A 19295-nucleotide genomic window follows, 5' to 3' on the forward strand; every position below is an offset into this window, starting at 1 on the left:
TATTTGTTTTGTCTTGTATAATGTAGCCATCGATTTCCCTTAAAAAATGAGTTCTCAATTTTAACTTTTATTATGATACGCTGTTTGAATATCAAACCGGGGCGGGCTCAATGCAAACATTGTTCAATTTTTCAATCACTTATTTTTTGGGTTCTCGTATCGAAAGGGTCTTGTTTAGTGATGTTGCCCTAGCCTTCTCGGTCCCGAAAATATATAAAAAATTCATATATTTAAAGTCATTGCAACAAGCCCTTACGTTTGACTGAAGCCCTTATACAAATACATAGTTTGCATTTTTTTATTTACCCCCATAAAAATGGCCGCAAAGTTAAAGTTCAATTATTTACGTTATTCGTCCGTCTTTGGGTCACCAAGTTAAGTACATTTATATCCTTCATAGATTCTTTGAAATATCAAAATTTATAATGTACCTACATACTTATTAGAAATTTCCACTTATCAAATAAATAAATTAATAGCTACCACTAATAATTTGAAATACCAATAATTTTAAATTTAGATATTCGTTTACACAAATGTTAAATATACATTAAAATGTCAACAATTATACTTAAATAAAAAGTGGCCTTTTATCGGCCACTTCTCAGCAGTGGGCGATAAAAGGCTGATATGATGATGATGATGATAGATAGATAAGGATACCCGATATTTCTACAAACACTGAATATTCCCGGTCTTATTTCCACCCAGGGTATACGGGTACAACACACCCTTCGTCAAAAAGGTCACGACCCGCAAACAAGAGTTTGGGTTTAAGAGCATTTTGTGGCAACGGACTTTATTGTTAAACTCGACGATGAGAGGTCGAGTTGAAGAACTTATTCAGCAGCCATCATTAAAATATGTAGGTCAATAATATTTTGTTGATGGCCAAATATGCTGCCTCAAATAAATGCTCATTTAAATCTATGATTAACTTTATTAAGATAATTTTGTTTGCATACTTTTTATTCGACAAAATTAAAGTTTTTACAGGACCAAATTCGTTTTTAAAAAAAAGAGTATTTTTTTTAATTATTTCTTTTTTAGACCTCTGTTCGAATCAACGTCACATTTCAAAGTCAACATACAACTCAATTTACAGATACATTTTAGAACCTTATTCTTATTTTCAAAACGAATACGAATTTTAAAACAAGAAATTTCATATTCGTGTTGCTCAAATTAAAGTCCTTTGGCAATACACCGTTCAACTTCATCAAACGTCAAGCAATATTGACCAGCCGGTCCATTACGTACAACGAAAGCTCGTAGAAAAAGCTCGAACGTAAGCTGTATATCACGGAGCTCGTTTTGTTTACAGCTGTCTCGTAAACTGGAGTGGTGTAAAACCAGTTTTATGAACTGGCCGAGTAATTCCCTTTGGGGCAACATTGGCGAGGCGGGTTTTCCGCCGACCTAGAGTAATACGACATTTCATCACAAAGACTTATCTGGGCTATTTTATTAAAAGTTGTACAATACCGTAAAATGGGGTGAGTAGGTTTCGCGGGGAGAGTTGGGTTATGAATGGGGAGAGAAGGTTTGAGAGGGGGGGTGAGAAGGGATTTTAAGGCTACTGCTACAAAAATAATGTATTCCAATTTAAAATGGGTCTATAGTTATACGCATGGTAAAAAAAAACGATCCAACAATCTTCCAAAATCACCTTTGTATGAAAAACCCTCTCACCCCAAATACGAGGCACTACGGGGTGAGGTGGGTTTTCCTCTTTATCGTCAAAGTTATGAAATGGAACTACCCAAAATAAAATACAAACTAAAATACAAACGTCCGAACCACTTATTATATACACCATTCAGTTTCCACATGTAAAAATAAAATTTTATCGAGGTTTGAAAGTCAAATTTCACCCAACTCACCCCATTTTACGTTACACGTTTTCTTAAAATAAATTTCAATGTAATTTCTACTCAGAATTTCAAGCTCTTTCGATCTTAATAAGAAAAACTGATACCTACATAGGAGACTATTCTTCCTCCTATTAGAATCAAAAGAACACGGGATTCAGAGTAGAAATAATGGTGATCGCATGGTCGTCGTAGCTTTCTGTTATCGTTGCACATTATAGGCAGCCCCACGTTGGGCGCCACTTTAACGCTGTAATCCCTATGTCCCAAATAACACCCCAAAAGCAGACTGATTTCAATAAAATACAATAATATCACAAAATCGCTGCCCAAAGTGCCATGTTGATATAAAGAGCGTAGAGAGACGAGAAGCCCGATTCACATTAAATAAATTGTTATGGCTTTGATACGGCATTAACGATAGCCTTGGTGATTAGCACGCATCTCTTACACAACTTTCACTTAATTTCGTATGCACCATTATCGTAAGCGATCTTCAAAGTCGCCATGGAAGATGACATGGAATAGAAAAATCTCACACCTGAGGTTAAAGACCAAAGTGGAGAAGAATGAGTAGGAAAGGGGACCCTGGCGCTAGGCTGAGAAAAGGTTTAAGAAGAAGAAGATCTTAAATAGTCGTACCAAAAGCATAACAAATGCCTGACTGCCGTATTCGAACTTCAAGATAATTCACAAGAGACGACACGTACTACCTAGATCCATTCTAAATACGTTATAGTTTAGATATCAACTAGTTCTCTTTTGCAGCGCAATTCGGACAACCAATGTCACTTTTACGTTAGATAGAGTAAGATATCTATTAGATGTGAATTGGATCTCTAAGTTATATTCTGTGGAAATCGTTCAAGAGTATCTCCAGAATTGCGCAAATGTCAAATTTGACAGGTTAGTTCTTAAACGTATCGTTATCGTATCTTGGTGATGTCTAAAAGATATCTAATAGATGTCTATTTCAAAATCCGAATCGGGCCCTGAGTCATCGACTCGCCCGTGCAATTGGAAACTCATGCTGGCCCAGCAATTAAACAGCTTCTTGGACTTTCAGAGCTTTTCTCGCGTTTTATGGTGTCCGTTTATAGTTAAAGGAAGACGTTCATTGCTTGAAAATTTATGGAGATAGAATATTTTTAACGAGACTTTGGCGGTAAAAAAATCGGTTTAGGTGGCTAAGTGAAAATCTTGGTTTTATGAGGTAAAAATCAAAGGTTACTTGCTTATTTTATTTACATAGCATTACGGCGTATAGTTTAGATTATAAGAAACGAATGATTGATTAAATTAATCATTCATTTACTCACCTATGTTTAATAAGAAACTGAAATAAAACCCTCTTTGAACATGTAGAACACATATGTATTTCCTTGATTGGGTGGTAATATATTTTGATATTGTAATTCACAAAAGTACATTTACAACGATTAACTTGTGATCGTGCTTGAAATCATTTCTTTTTATTAAGATAAGATAAGATAAAAGATAAGATAAGATAAGATGGTAACGAATAAATAAATACAATTTAATACAAATACTCTTTATTGCACACCTGAATAAATGAAAACAGAAACACAAATGAATATATATTTTAAACTAAAGTCCTTCTCATTATCTTAATGGGCGTGTTTACTTTTGTTCATGTAAAACGATATATACGCGTTTGAGAGATACGTAAGGTAAAAGTACTAGTGCTCGACGCTGCACTAGTATTCGACATGGGCACTTTATGTCAAAGTAATATAGGTTAAATTTGAACGGCGAAGATTTTTCTGCATTCAAATTTCATCCTTGTCACTTTGACATAACGTGCCCATGTCGAATACTAGTGCAGCGTCCAGCACTAGTACTTTTACCTGGCATAACGTACAGTTATATTGCTTTACAAAGCATGTTTTGAGATGGGTTTTACAACTGTTGACGTTTCATTTCCATTAATTTCCGGATCCTTTGTAATTTTCTTTTATAAGCTTGCGCTTTTCAACTTCAGTCATTAAAATGAACAATTTACTTAGAGATTACGACTTGAAACATCGTTTTCTTTTATGATAATTATGATTCTACTTTAAAATTTGCTTGGACATTGAAAAAGGTTGAGATATTTGATGTTCCACAAAATAAATATTAATACAATGAAGCCTTTAAACAAAAACGCCAGAATTCAAGAATCACAAATACCTGGTAATGAAAATGATGAGACGAACGACGAACTACTTAGTAGGGTAACTAAAAATTAGTTTTGACCATAAAAAACAGTAAGTAAATATTCTTTTTTGCACCAATAATTATACATTTTACATACATGTAAAACTATAAAAAAATTAACGGAAAGAAACATTGCATGTTTTTTTTTTCCAAATTAAATGGAATAGGTATGTATAATCTCCTATTTTTCACACGGACATAATTTTTTACTCGTGCATTAAGCCAGGACATCGCTAGGAAAATGATAATGATGACCTACCTACATTCTAATAAAAACTTTCTCGTTTTATTTGATAAATCAATTCCGTTCTCAGATTTGACTCTCAGATGTTACAAACAGCTCCCGCTCTTTGAGCAGTTAAACCTTATTCACAAATCATTGTATACCCGTCTGTCACCGCGTTTTCATTTCACCTTGTTTCCAAGGTTCTTACCAACTGTATCTTATCGTAGGTCAACGTATACTGGTCTATTTGAAGTGAAGTGGTTAGTTTTCTTTTTAAATGACAGAGCTGACAGAGCAGACCGCTAATCGAATTGCTAATTATAAGCTCCAGTGAGGTAACTTGAAGCTTTGAGCCCGAGGTCAATGGGTCAGAGCGAAGCTATACATATTAATACTTGTCTACCACAGCTGCTCTGTTAGTAGGTATCTAATCCAGATTATCAGATTAATATTTGAATTAAACCAGACTTACCAAAATTCAAATAAAGTGTATTCATCCTTACATGTCTTATCAATTATGTATACAAACGTGAAGTCATAGTTAGTGTCATTCCAACAATATAATTCAAAGACAATCTAGACATCGTATTGTCAGATGTTTTTGCGGTGATCCTTTCGTTACTGCGTTTATTGATGAAAATCTTATTAGAAATTATGAATTTCAATAGTTAGGTACGTGGTTGATGTCAATACTTTGCGAGTTTCTTTAAGTATACAGCGATATTTTAAGTGATGATTATTGTTTAATTCCAGAGAAAAGTGTGATAATGATTTCGAGAAGTGTTTGTTTACATGATAGGATAAGAAAGCATGAATACAATTTTGATCGATCGCGCTACCCGGATTTTTGATATTAGCGGGCACTATGTCTGAATCAGAGCGGTAGGTTTTGGAATTGAAAAGATTCGATATTACTCGGCTTCTAAGGGGCCGATTCGGAATTTGAAATAGACATCTATTAGATATCTTTTAGACATCACCAAGATACGATAACGATATGTTTAAGATCTAACCTGTCAAATTTGACATTTGCGCGATTCTGGCGATTTCCACAGGATATGACTTAGAGATCCAATTCACATCTAATAGATATCTTACTCTATCTAACGTAAAAGCGACATTGGTTGCCCGAATTGCGCTGCAAAAGAGAACTAATTGATATCTAAACTATAACTTATCTAGAATGGATCTAGTACGTGTCGTCTCTTGTGAATATCTTGAAGTTCGAATACGGCAGTAAGTCTCAACGCATAAATTTAACCCAAAGTGTTTAGTTTTATAAGTTTATAAAAATGCATATACATGTTAGTCTGTAAGGTATTTGTAATATGGGACTTGTTGCCTGATTTAAAATGTTGAATACCCAAGTATATTATAAATACTTGTGAGGTTTCCAGAAATTCTCTTCTCTGTAGGTATATTGTTTTACAACTATTTGACCCAGATACCTACCGCAATATTATATTCCGGTGTTATACTACAGAGTATGAACCCTTTCTGAGAGGATAATAATGTAAATCAAGGGGTTAGGATATTTTGATATTATCTCGACTCCAGTCGAGATCTTTTGAAAGAAATTTATATATCTTTGGTTCAATCAGTGTTGAGATATTGCATACCGGTTTGGGGAGGGGCAGCAAAAACCAAATATCTACAGGTGGAACGGTCACAACGTGGCTTGATTAAAGTGATGTATTTTAAAAAACGAAGATTCTCCACTGAAAGACTGTACACCATATCCAACCTCCTAACTGTTAGGCAACTATATATAACTTCCACGGTTTTAAAAGTACATAGGTCCTTGCCATATGATTCTAGTATAGAAAATAGAAGAAGGAAAGATGTTGTTGTGAATAATAAGACTAGAACTATCTTTGCAAGAAGACAATTTTTCAAATTATCAAATCACCTGTATAATGTAATTAATAGGTATCTCAATATATATGGAAAACATTACCATCACTGTAAAACAGTTATTCCAAAATGGCTTCAAGGAAAAAAATATTATGAGACTGAGCGACTACTTCAACTGTAAGAAACAAAGAGTGAGTTCCCAAGCGCACGAACGTTTACACACACACACACACACACACACACACACACACACACACACACCGAGACTTGCACCTTTTTACATGTAATGTTTTTGATGGGATCTCATCTCTTTTTGTAGGCAGTCCTTCTTTTCGGGTACTCATACACATACTATGTATACACATATCATAACTAAACATATCTTCATTGATACTCACATCGTACATCGTAGTGTACCTTTACTTTACCTACTATTTGTAGGAACTGCAACAGTAACTTTGTAATATCATATATTTATATGGGATTACAAACTTACTTATGCAGTTCTTAGATCTTTAAAACGTGACTGATATTGCAATATTTTTAGGTTTTCCCTTTATGTGGCCATTAAACCCTAATTCTGTACCAAATTTCAGCTCTCTGAGTTTATGGGAAGTACTAGTTCTATTCTGATGATCATGAGTGAGTTTCATAAATGCGAAACTTTGCTTTCGCTTAACTTCGGAACTAAATGACCTACAGACTTGAAAGTTTGGATTTTAAGTATGTGATTATAGCTTACTGGATGACCAAAATTTCTGCGTTCTGGTCTTATCCAGAGGTTCTCAAATAGGGGCCTGAAAATGCGGCGAAATGGTTCCAGTAAAGGATGGTACGGCAGTGTTTGCTTCGCGCTCGACTTGGCGGGGGCACTGCCGTGCCCCCCGATTATAATGTATGTAATAGATAATAAAGATATTTTTCATTTTCATATTTTTCATTTTCATTTTCATTTTCATTTTCATCAACATAATATGTAATCACTTGCTTCATCGCGACTGATGATGATAATGATTGATAAAAATTATCCTTGGCTATGACGTTAATCTTTCTCCGTACCATAAATTAATCTAAGTCTGTCTAGTGGTTCAGGCGTTAATTTTTTATTGAAATGCGAATCGCTTAATAATTTGTCACCTCTAGCGAAATATTAGTATGTATACCACGGTTCGTTCCAAACAGAAACTCTGTTAAGCATATAATGTACGCTCCGTTGAACAAACAAATTGAAAACTTGTTGCACCCAAGTAATAGAGTTGCAGTGTATGTTGTCGCTTACAGTACATTTCGCTCCGTCGCACTGGACATCGCGAAATTGCATTTCAGATCGCGGAAATTCTCATTGGTTTCGAGGCTGCTTGAGTCATTTTCTTGGGAGAACCAGTGAAGGGTGAGCTTGGGATCCGCTACAGACATGTGTGGTCAGAAGTTGGTGTTATACTGGTTGGTGTGGGCGATTAACTTGTCTGTTTTTTGGCAATCAGTAGGAATGGCATTGGGTTTTCTAATCAATTGTCAAGTGCGGGTGATGGGTTTTCAACTACAATCAGCTTCTATAGCAATGTGCAATGTGAATGGCTTGTAGGATCTAAAGCTCTCAAAGCTCTTTCTACAAAGAGACTCTGGTTGGAGCAAAAAGCTTTGGGTACTTGGCAAAAGGATGGTAGGAAGGAAGGAAGGAAGGAAGGAAGGAAACATGGATGTTGACAAGCTACTACGGGGTCAAAGAAGTCTTGACATTCTTTACACAGGTGATATTATTGTGATTACTGTGAGACTTAGTCTTATTGTAATACTTTCCTATGATATTTATTTGGTTAATCATAGTTGTTACAGATCTTGTGTTTATAGTAACACCAATTCCCCTGAACGCATGACTCGGCAAGCAATGGTTATTATACCGCTTGTCCAGTCACACGGATATCGGAGAGGATTTCCTGTTATGTTGGTGGATTTCGATTGCTATATCCGGAATATCCGGTTTTGTGAAGTGTGTGGAAGGTATCCATTATCGTCGTTTATATATTTCGGATATATATTGTAGGTATAAAAATGATCCAAGCCAAATTTTACGCACTTGAATTTGGAACTTTCTTTTATTTCTCGAAGAGATCACAACTCGAATTTAATTTGTACTTGTTCAAGTACGCGGGGACTTACGAGGTTAAAAAAAAACAAATAAATTGCAGTCGTAACGTGAGTTCAAGCCTGCCCGACGCTCAAATTGTCCTGATGATTCTGGTCAGGAAAAAAAACAAAAGAGGGTCAAAAGTTATATTGTTCTAAACCTATTTTGCGTAATAAAGGTTTTATGAAAACAACAGATATTCGTTTGTTATCAAGATTAGGTAAACATCCTACAGCTTGTTAGTCTGTTATGTCACCTCTATTATTAGTTGAACTGAGATTGAAGGTAACTTCAAGTCTCAGAAAACTAAGCGCATGATGAAAAATTTTGACGAGAAAGACTCCTGACTTAGAGAAAAGTCTGCAACGATTTTGATAGCGTAATAGGCAGCAAAAGTGTTATCTATTTATGTCATAATTTCATAGAAGTTTGACGTTTAAATTAACACTTGCACTGCGTTTGTTATCAAATTCGTTGCGGATGTTTCTTGGTCTAACTCTAGAAAATACGCAAAAACGTATGACATAAAATGGGCAATACGTAGATCGATGCTTGAATCAAAAGCCTAACTCACTACCTACATATTTAAAAAAACAACGACTAACATCAATTTTCAAGGAATATAATTATATTATACAGGTTAACGAAACTGTTTCCTTTGTTTTCTCGTAGAATAAGGAACAATGAATTTATTTCGTTAAAGCTACGCGTGCTCGGATATTAATGATGCAAACAGTCTGTATCTGCGTTATATTTGTGTTAGGGTTATCACTAATAAACATTTAATAAATTATGTACTTCTGTATTGGCTTCTTTTCGATATTAAGCAGCTATTGATTCTTTGTCTAGCTAAAGTGTATTTATTCAAAACGCGAAAGTTTTAAATGTAACTTAAAATTTTTGTCTATTGCCCTACAAACAAGGGCGTAAACATTAGAAACATTACTTTTAATTAAAATAATGGTAAATAACGTTTGTAATACAACATAAAAGCTTTCCATCTAATATCAAAGTTAGTTTTTGCATACATGTTTAGAAAGCGAAGTTTAGAAACAACGACTCCACGTAGTCGTTGGAAAATCAAAATAGAATATTTCGTCTGTGTAGCGTTTAATAGAGACTAACAGATGTGAGAACTCTCAGACAAGCAATTGAGACAGTAATAACTAGTATTTGTGGGAGTTGAAACGTTCTGTAGCTTAATTTGCTAGACGATACCTCCTTTAAAGACTTTATACACATACACGTGTGGGACAAAGTAAGGTATAAATACTATAACTGTGAACCTATACAACAAGCAGAATGTATTACTTACCTTGGAGTCAAAGTAGACGAGCACCTCTCCTGGTCATATCATGTTAATTTTATTTATGAAAAACTTAGAGTATTATTAGGTAAGTTCTATCACTTAAAATTCAAAGTTCCTATTAGCACACTTAAATGTTTATACATGTCACTTGTAGATTCGATACTGAGTTATGCTCTTGACAGCTATGGGCTCACAACTAAGACCAATATCGATAAGTTAGAGAATATGCAGATCAGATTTTTAAAATTACTTGTCAACCATAAAACTAAACTCAAATGTAAAGGTAACTACAGACTTCTTTTCAAAAGGGTCTAGCCGGAATCCTATAGTGAAACTGCCTCTGGCTGAAGTGTATACTTTTCTTAGGCGCGTTTATTTGTCTTATTATAAGATACCGTTTTACCAATTTTCAACCCTAGAATCCCCTTGGTCTGGCAAAATATTTTTTTTAATCGTTTTTGTTTTTTTGGAGCTAAACTAGTGGCTCTATTATTTTGAAATTTGAATATTATATGCACCTAATAGTAGTTTATTTTCAAAAAAAATCAAGATTGTAACTTGTTATATAGGTTTTCGCGGGCTTATTTTCCGCAACTCGACGTCTATTATTGCGCCTATTTTGCGTGATGGGATGGCGGCACTATTCCTGCCAACCCAACTCCACCAAGAAGCCTAGCAGACCCTTAATGTTGCCGACGACTTCTGGGAGAGACCCTGGTGAGCCGAGGTGTTGTGCCCGGTATTTTGCCAGCCCTGGGCATTCGAGAACGACGTGGGCGGCTGTCTCCTCGTCCTCCATGCATGCTCTGCAGAGGGGGCTATCTGTAACACATAGGGTTAATAAGTGCTTGTTAAATGAGGCGTGTCCAGTTATTGCCCCAGTTATAAGCCGGAGCAGCTCCTTTCGAAGCCTCCGCGACAGACTTGTAACTTGTTTATAAAGGCTTAAAAATATATTTTAAATTTTTTAAACTTTTTTTTAAATACTTGTGAGATAGCGACAACCTCAATTTTTTGTTATTTATTGCAGAATATACTATTGCATAAAATATATTTTTTGTAAATAAATCCATTTGTGGCAACAAGGTAAAAATGTCTTACTAATGCATACAGGCCGTCCTTCTTACGTACTTTAGGCAGGCCTATGGAACTCTCCGCGCGAGCTCGGATTAATACCTACGAGTCTGCTCCCGTTCACGGTAGAAAAGCAAGCCAGTTGGTTGCCACACGCGCTCACGTACGCACGTCACCGCGCGCCGCACTGTAAATTTTTACGATAGTTACAAGCTACGTAGTAGGTACCTACCTACTATTGAATTTCTTTAATTAAACATGTAATGTTTATTATGTATGACAAATGTATAGTTTTAGATATCTATCTATTTGAAATAGGTAGCAAATGTTTAATTTATTTTGGTAAATGTTTATTTTAACGACAGTAAGTTAACTTTACACCAGAAAGTGCCTACTCATCTTTGCTGTGGTTAACTTATAATTAATTAGGACCTGTATTCATGGGGTTTTTATTATTTTTCTTTTTGTGTAACATTAATCTCTATCTGGTTTTAAATTACACGAAGTTTTAAAACTAATTCTTGCTGGGATTATTGCGCGGTTTATAAAACAGCGTAAACACTGCGGTTACTGCAGAGACATATGACCTTTTAAAATGACTATTTCGCAAACACGCATAATCGGAATATTAGGTATAATTTAAGATTTAGCTTTCCTTTAATTTCACTCCGCTGTTTAAGTAGGTATTAATTTATCATTTCTAAGCGTCAGCAACCCTAGCGTTGTGCCGGTGCGCGCGGTGCGGGGAGCGGCGCGTTGAAGGTCACTCCATTGTATTTTTGTGTAGGTATCAAAACAGTAGGTATTTGCGTTTTGTTTGAGAGATAAGTATCTGTTCGTGAGAACTATTATATAATCTGTGCTTTAGGGTGGTTCACGTTTGTATGGGAAAAATTCAAACTCTAGATAGAAGAAGCGGCACCCGCTTATTTGGTTACACATATTATGCTGATAATGTACACCAAGTCTTGTAACTTTATCTCAACTACAAGGGGGTGCTCAACCACTTATAATATTTTTAATATGTATTTCTTTAAAAGGCTGTATTTATTATCTAATTTATTTGGCAAGCGCTGGTGGCCTAGCGGTAAGAGCGTGCGACTTTCAATCCGGAGGTCGCGGGTTCAAACCCCGGCTCGTACCAATGAGTTTTTCGGAACTTATGTACGAATTATCATTTGATATTTTCCAGTCGCTTTTCGGTGAAGGAAAACATCGTGAGGAAACCGGACTAATCCCAATAAGGCCTAGTTTCCCCTCTGGGTTGGAAGGTCAGATGGCAGTCTCTTTCGTAAAAACTAGTGCCTACGTCAAATCATGGGATTAGTTGTCAAGCGGACCCCAGGCTCCCATGAGCCGTGGCAAAATGCCGGGATAACGCCAGGAAGAAGATTTGGCATGCGAGGCAGCCCTGCCCGCTTACCATGCGCTCATTAAAGAGCCATGAATATTGTTTTACGGGTAATAGCTGGAAAATACGCCGGAAATATGCGACGAGCCAAATCCGACTAAGTAGCAACATTCTTAAATGTCCATCGGTGGACCTTATTCCTTTTGTAATAAAGTTTAAGAACTGTCAGTTCAGTGTAGGTAATGGTACACCGATTTTCTCGGCCTCAGTCTTCGGTCGGAAGTTGAAATAAATACTAGCTATGTGCTTAAAACCTGTGGCGGCAACATGATTGCATTTTGATCGCCTGTCACTATGCCTGTCACTTTCACTTACATAAATAACACAAATAATTTATTACCATAAATGTTGTAGGTACACGTGCAGAGATAGATCCATCAGACTCCAAACTAGGCAAACTAACTAAATAATTTACAGATATAATAAATGTTACTTGAATGTTCATAGCAAATTTCACGTCATTTCAGCGTATTAAAATGAGAGAATTTCGATTGTACATATACCAGCAGCTAGCAGCCCGAATCAGATTTAAATATTGGTTTTCTTCTCGTCGACTGTAATTGTTGAATTAAGATTTCGTATACCAAACTATAATTGGGCGAATACTTTTTATTTATGGGCTCCCAACTCAACTATAATATTCAATTCGAAACGGCTAAGACAACTATACTGAAATTGACCAATCACAGCTCGCCGCAGCAGTCAAGAAGACAAAACAAGACCATACCTCAAATTATTTATTTATTTCAGGGTGTAAAGTAGAAACAATTTCTTCATAAGTTAGAAACGTGCACGTGACACCCATAATATAGCAACATCCATAGGCTGCGAAAACCACTTAGCTTAGCTTGTTAGTCTCCATAAGCTACGGTGGCCAAAATCGAGAAAAAAACTGTCAAAAATTGAATTGAGCAAGGAGCAAGTACCAGGGCCTCATGAGTTACTAGAAGGTTCGACAAACCCGCGACCCCTTGGTGATTAGCACGGTGTATCTCATGCACGACTTCATTTCGCATGCAGTGATCAGCATGAACTTCAAGGGCATGTCAAAACCACATCAAAACCAGAACAATTTTTTTAATTAGAATTGAGCTCTAAGTTCTGGGAGCCAATATTTGCACTGCATGATTTGCAAGTAACTTTATTCATATTCATCAAACAATTACAGTATCATTCATTACCCATTCATATGTAACATACATAATAAATTTCCAAAGCAATTTCAGTTTTACCTTTGTTCGGGCTGTTTTATTAGTCTCTCCATATTTTATCGGTATTGATTATTTCGGTTACTATGGAAGGATTGGTGTTGTCAGTAAGATTAACGACCTGTGTGTTTTTTTTTGTTATGATTAAAAAGTTTTTATCTTTCATTTTAGCACATTAAAGTAAGAGCGTATCTTCAAAACTAGTTAGATTTTATTCATAAACAATAATACAATTAAAAATACACTACATAATCTAAACATAAAACTAATTAAAAAATAAACTTAAATATAAGCAAAATAATATAGACAAAGAAAAAAGAATTAAACTAAATAACTAAAAGTTCCTAAAAAGTAAAAAACCTACAAATAAAATATTGGCCCCAGGTCCGTGCCCACCGGTAGGGTGCCCAAAAGGCTGGCGGCGTTACCACGCTGTACGGCAACGCCGATGCGTTGGGCGAGGTAAACTCCAGCCTTCCGGTCACCCGTTGCGTCTATAAGGCGCTTGGCCAGCTCCTTATATACGCTGTGCGCGCCTTGACCCCACGGCCCAAGCGTCTCCACACCGAACGGCTCAAACATGCTCAACCCGGTGTCTATTTCGCGTTTTGAACACATATTAACTCATATTTATAGACGGGTCTATCGAGAATTTATTTCATTACCTTTATTTACCGACATTTCGTGGTCGATAAATAAAGGTAATAAAATTAACTCGCGATAGCGTCTATAAATGTGAGTTAATAGAGCGTATCTTCGATCGGTAGACAATCAATAACCACTGAGTTATTGTAATTAAGTATATTTTCAGTAATTATTTATTGAACAAAACTATCGGGATCGATAGCCTTTAAGCCTCTTTCTCCGTCATAAAACAGATAATGACAATAATGACGAAGTATTTTAAAATAATTGTGCATTTTATGAAAAAGTGTCAGAAACTTAAATGTACAACAGAAAGTGTAATGGCCCACCTATGGCCACGCGACACGCATATTGTCTTGCAAAGGAGTTGAGTAGTATAGCAAGACTCCTCACAAATAGCTTTTGGGGAATCTAGTCTTTTCTAGCTCCATAACCGCTGGATCGATTCTGCAGGCGTATTATGGGTCGGTTTATCCACGTGATAAAATAACTGTCACTTTTTAACTCCACTGGATAGAAAGTGTCGGAGACCGTTTTATCACACTGTCACGTTGAAAAGAACGACTATGATATCCGTATTGCTCATAATAGAACTTTAAAAATTATATTACACGTTTATCTACTTTTATTTAAATTAGATAAAACAAATTTACTAAAGTGGTTGCGTAATAAACCATCCTCTGATAGTTCAGTCAAAAAAGATGTGTTCCAAGTTGAATCAGTCGAATGTAAGAACTTCGCTTCGCACGCTCGTCCGAAACCCGTGTCGAAATATCTTAATCATGCCTTATGTACCTACTTGAAAATTGCATGGATTGGATGCACCTTTCTCTTATCGACTAAACTACAATTGTGAGTACAAGTGTTATTTAAGTTAAAATAAAAACGTGGTAAGTTAACTAAGTTTTTTGTAGAGTACACAATAATAATAAAAGGGCAAAATAATTTTCTTAATAAAGAAAAGTGACTTTTGCCAATTTACAGCTCCTATATATCAATTAAGTAAGTTCCCTCTCCCCCTCCTAATTGTGTGCGTGTAGTGGTTGTAATCAAGGCGATGATTTATAGATTTCGTATAGCGATGGAGTTCTAAAATTGAAGCGCTTACCTTGTACAAATTGTACACGTTGCCTTTAGTCACGCCTAGGCAAGCAAGAAAATTTGCACGTGCTAACGAGCTCCCACACATCGAAAGAGACAAGCTTAAAATGTTTACGAGCTTGATAAAGATGAATAAAAAATAACAGATTTATTCGTAAATACAGAAATTAATATGGAAGTAATTTTTGTGCTCCGTATGACTATAACCTATCAATAGTTATATAATGTGCACAGGGGGATAGTCTTCCGAGAGCTGCACAAGCTGTACCGGTTGCACGCCTGCGAGGAGTACCTGGAGAACTGGCTGCAATTGGCCAAGCACTGTGGCTATAGGGAAGACAACGTACCCCAGGTATGTACGAAACAAATGCGCTTAATGGTAACATTCCATTTCTAACCGCAGCTGCACTACCGGTACTGAACGCGTCGCTGTCATTGTCAATTTCCATAGTAAAATGAACAGTAATGCAGCTGTCGTTGGAAATGGACTGTCACCTTAACCTACAGCCTACCTTACTTACCCAATACCATCACTGGGGGGAAACTGCAGCGTTCGGGCGTACTCGGCTCCGTTCGGCTCAGCGTTGCTATCAGCAATTATTAGGGTTGGCAAAACTTGAGGTTCCTTTGCGTGCACAACCACTGATAAGGATAAAGACTTGAATTTTGACAACCCTAAATAGCCGAAAGGGATAGATAGATAGAAAGGGACAACAGGATTCGTCCCTGAATCGATTTGAGTCCTGAGTTTTTAACGCCGCAACAGTAAACTACGTCATGAAAATGATTTTAATTTTTTTATTATTGTACCTATATTATGTTACTTTGTAAGGTATGTATATCTATGGGCCCTAATTGCCTGAAAATAAATGATTTGATTTGCGTTCGAATAACAATTTATACCCAGCGACGACCCGATGACGAAACAATGTCTCTGGAGAAGGAGGGAAAGAAGAGCCCTCAATTAGAAATAGGACTTGGCCGGAAGAAGTATAAGATGTTGATTTGATTTGATAGAAAAAGGTGTACAACCCACAGGCTGTATTGGATATATTTCAACCAGTATGCACACATACTGGTTGAAATATATCCAATACAACCTGTGAGAATTAGAAATAGGACAAGGCCGGAAGAAGTAGATGTTGATTTGATTTGATAGAAAAAGGTGTACAACCCACAGGTTGTATTGGATATACATATTTCAACAGTATGCACACACTGGTTGAAATATATCCAATACATGTCAAATTGTCAAAGTTTCTTTCAGCTGGAGGACGTCAGCGCGTTCCTGAAGAGGAAGACGGGCTTCCAGCTCCGCCCACCCGGATACCTCTCACCCCGCGACTTCCTCTCCGGTCTCGCCTTTCGTGTCTTCCACTGCAGCCAGTACATTCGCCATTATTCCGATCCGTTTTACACTCCGGAGCCGTAAGGTTTATGCACCTAAATCATTGACATATATCTGAGGAAGGGCCTTACGAGCACTAAGAATTGTGAAATTTTTAGCTGCGACGCTGCCAGTATGTGACTTGCAAATAAAAAAACATAAGGGTGACTCACGCTATATCACGCCGCTCACGGCCATAGCGTCCGACATGTAATTTTCTATGACGGATGATCGGTTATCACGTGATGCTTTCCATAGAAAACGAAGCACCCTTGCAGCTTGGTCATCCTTTTTTCGTTGTATTTTTGCCAAGATGTAAAAAGAAATAACGTGTCGTGTGCAGAAAACGCAAAAAAATATAAGGCAATATTTTTTGTCGAAGTAGACAAAAACTCATGTACTTAACATTTTTTGTTGGTTACAACCTCAGGAATGCGTGGTTACTCCAGCCCCCTGTATTGAAATGGAGTGCTTCTTTTAAATAAATAAACATACCTACTTTTTTTTTTAGGGGACATTTTTAAATAAATATACATACTTGCATGTTATTCCAGTGACTGCTGCCACGAACTGCTAGGGCACATGCCGATGCTCGCCAACACATCCTTCGCACAATTCTCTCAGGAGCTGGGACTAGCTTCTCTGGGCGCATCTGATGAGGACATTGAGAAATTGGCCACGGTAATGCAATTTCATTGAATGAGCTTAGAATAAATTAAAAGTGAAAAATTTACTGCCCTGAGTGAGACATGAACTGCCTCTGGATCTGCTTCGGATATTGGATTTTTCTATTTTTTCATTGAAATTCGATTATTGTATAGCGTGGGCCAAATGATGGAAGCTAAAACGGGCTCAAATCTGATATAAATGATATATTTAAGACCGGTGACAATTAAATATTTTAAGTAGGGAGATCTTTAACTAAGTAAAACTTTCTTTTGGATCCTAGTAGGTAAGACAAAGATAGTATGATTATCTCTGTCTATGTTGGAAATGAGACAGTCCTGGGCCTAACTATACGTTCATTTCAGCTTTATTTTTTCACCGTGGAGTTCGGTCTTTGCCGCTCTCCGGACGGCTCGTTCCGCGTTTACGGTGCTGGCCTGCTTTCCTCAGTGGCGGAGCTGAAGCATGCACTAACCTCGAGCGCCAAACACAAGCGCTTCGACCCCGAAGTCGCCGTTAATGAATGCTGCATCATCACTTCATACCAGAATGCTTATTAGGTACTATACGGACACGTTCGAAGAGGCTAAAGAAAAAATTCGGTCAGTATCGTAGAAATATTTTATGAATAGAAATTTTATTAGCGGCGGTTCTGTACTGAATCGTGTGCGAAATCACGTTTCCACTAGGGTGTTACATTTAAACTATCACGATTTTTGCACATTATTAATTATGAAAACGGGATTGAAACACGTTTACCCGATTAAGTCCCACTGGGGTGTTAATTTCTAAACAAATAGACATCTTTCTTTGATTTATTGAGGTATCCGTGTAGACCCGACTCCCATATAGCACAGAATAATGAATGTACCGCAAAAGATGACCTATACCGGGCCGGGCCGAGCTTCCGTTGCTTCGTTTTCTATGGAAAGCACCACGTGATCACCGATCAGCCGTTATAAAAAATGACATTGTTTTCGGTTTAAAACTTGTGACATCCATATTTGTATATTTATATGCAAGCAAATGTTTATTCCAGTGTATTCGCTGAAGGTATCCAGCGTCCGTTCGTCGTGCGATAAAACCCGTACACGCAGAGCATGGAGGTGCTAAGCAACGCTCAAAAGATAACAGCGCAGCGCTCGTGCGTGAGTTGCGAGGCGACATCAGCATTTTGTCCTCCGCCGTCAAGAAGATCTCAGGAAGAGCCCAGGACTCCACGCTCGATGTTGAGAACATCGCCAGCATGATGCAGACCGGCTTACAGGTATTATCATCATCAGCGGCGCGTCATTCATGATCGAGACAGTGATTTTCAGACTGAACGCCTCAATGAGCTCGACAGAAAACGATGAGCTTAAGGCTCGTCCGCCACGTCATTTACCTACAACGATGTAGGTGGTGTATGTACTGTTATGCCCAAAATGATAGGGTACGTGAGCCATCTAAGGGCGCACCAAAGAGTTGATCAACAGAACTACACTCTAATAACGCGATAAAAAAATTGCCTACTCCAGAGCATACAGTCGCTGTGTCCGAAATCGGTCAGTAGAGTATCATCATCATCATCGTCATCATCAGCCAAAAGACGTCCACTGCTGGACGAAAGCGTTCCCCAAGGATCTCAATGTCCGGTCCTGCGCTATTCGCATCAAGTTTCTGGTGACCTTCACCAGATCGTCGGTCCTTTAGCAGAACGATTTGCCAATATGTACCTAATTTATACGAAAACTGCACAAGTGACATCAAACTGATTTGCTTGGCACTTTAGGTTATAGCTAATAACGTTATTTTATTTGTTACAGAAATTTATTGAACAACTCGAAAAATTACACACACCCCCAATCATATCATGTTTGTGATAGTTAAAATGAAGGAGATTAAGGAGAAAGGAGGAGGAGGAAGGAGGGCGCAGCTTACTTAGGTACTTCTTTTGCGCAATTAAAGACAGAGGAATATAAGGACAAATGATCTATCAACTGATCTGGGTGTTCTACTAAACCAGAATATCGAAGTTCTAAAAACCGTCCCATAAGTTTTCACTATTAACAACAAGCTAAAAATACTAAATTAAATAGTCTGGACATCTGATAAAAAGAAATATAACTGTTTCTATTTTTGAACCGTAAAACGGGGTGAAAAGACACGATTTTCAACTTCAAGGACGATTTTCACCAATAAACCAAATGATAAAAGTG

General features: G+C 37.1%; 1 long non-coding RNA gene and 1 pseudogene across 1 annotated transcript in view; both read left to right on the top strand.

Annotated features, from left to right (window-relative positions):
- The window catches only part of LOC134670424 (uncharacterized), a 363694-nt gene that overhangs the window by 153682 nt on the left and 190717 nt on the right, over nt 1-19295 (top strand). The gene's annotated exons all lie outside the window — the stretch shown is intronic.
- Nucleotides 1492-18959, top strand: LOC134669854 (tryptophan 5-hydroxylase 1-like; annotated as a pseudogene).

Source organism: Cydia fagiglandana, chromosome 13, assembly GCF_963556715.1.
Source record: "Cydia fagiglandana chromosome 13, ilCydFagi1.1, whole genome shotgun sequence".
NCBI lineage: Eukaryota > Metazoa > Arthropoda > Insecta > Lepidoptera > Tortricidae > Cydia > Cydia fagiglandana.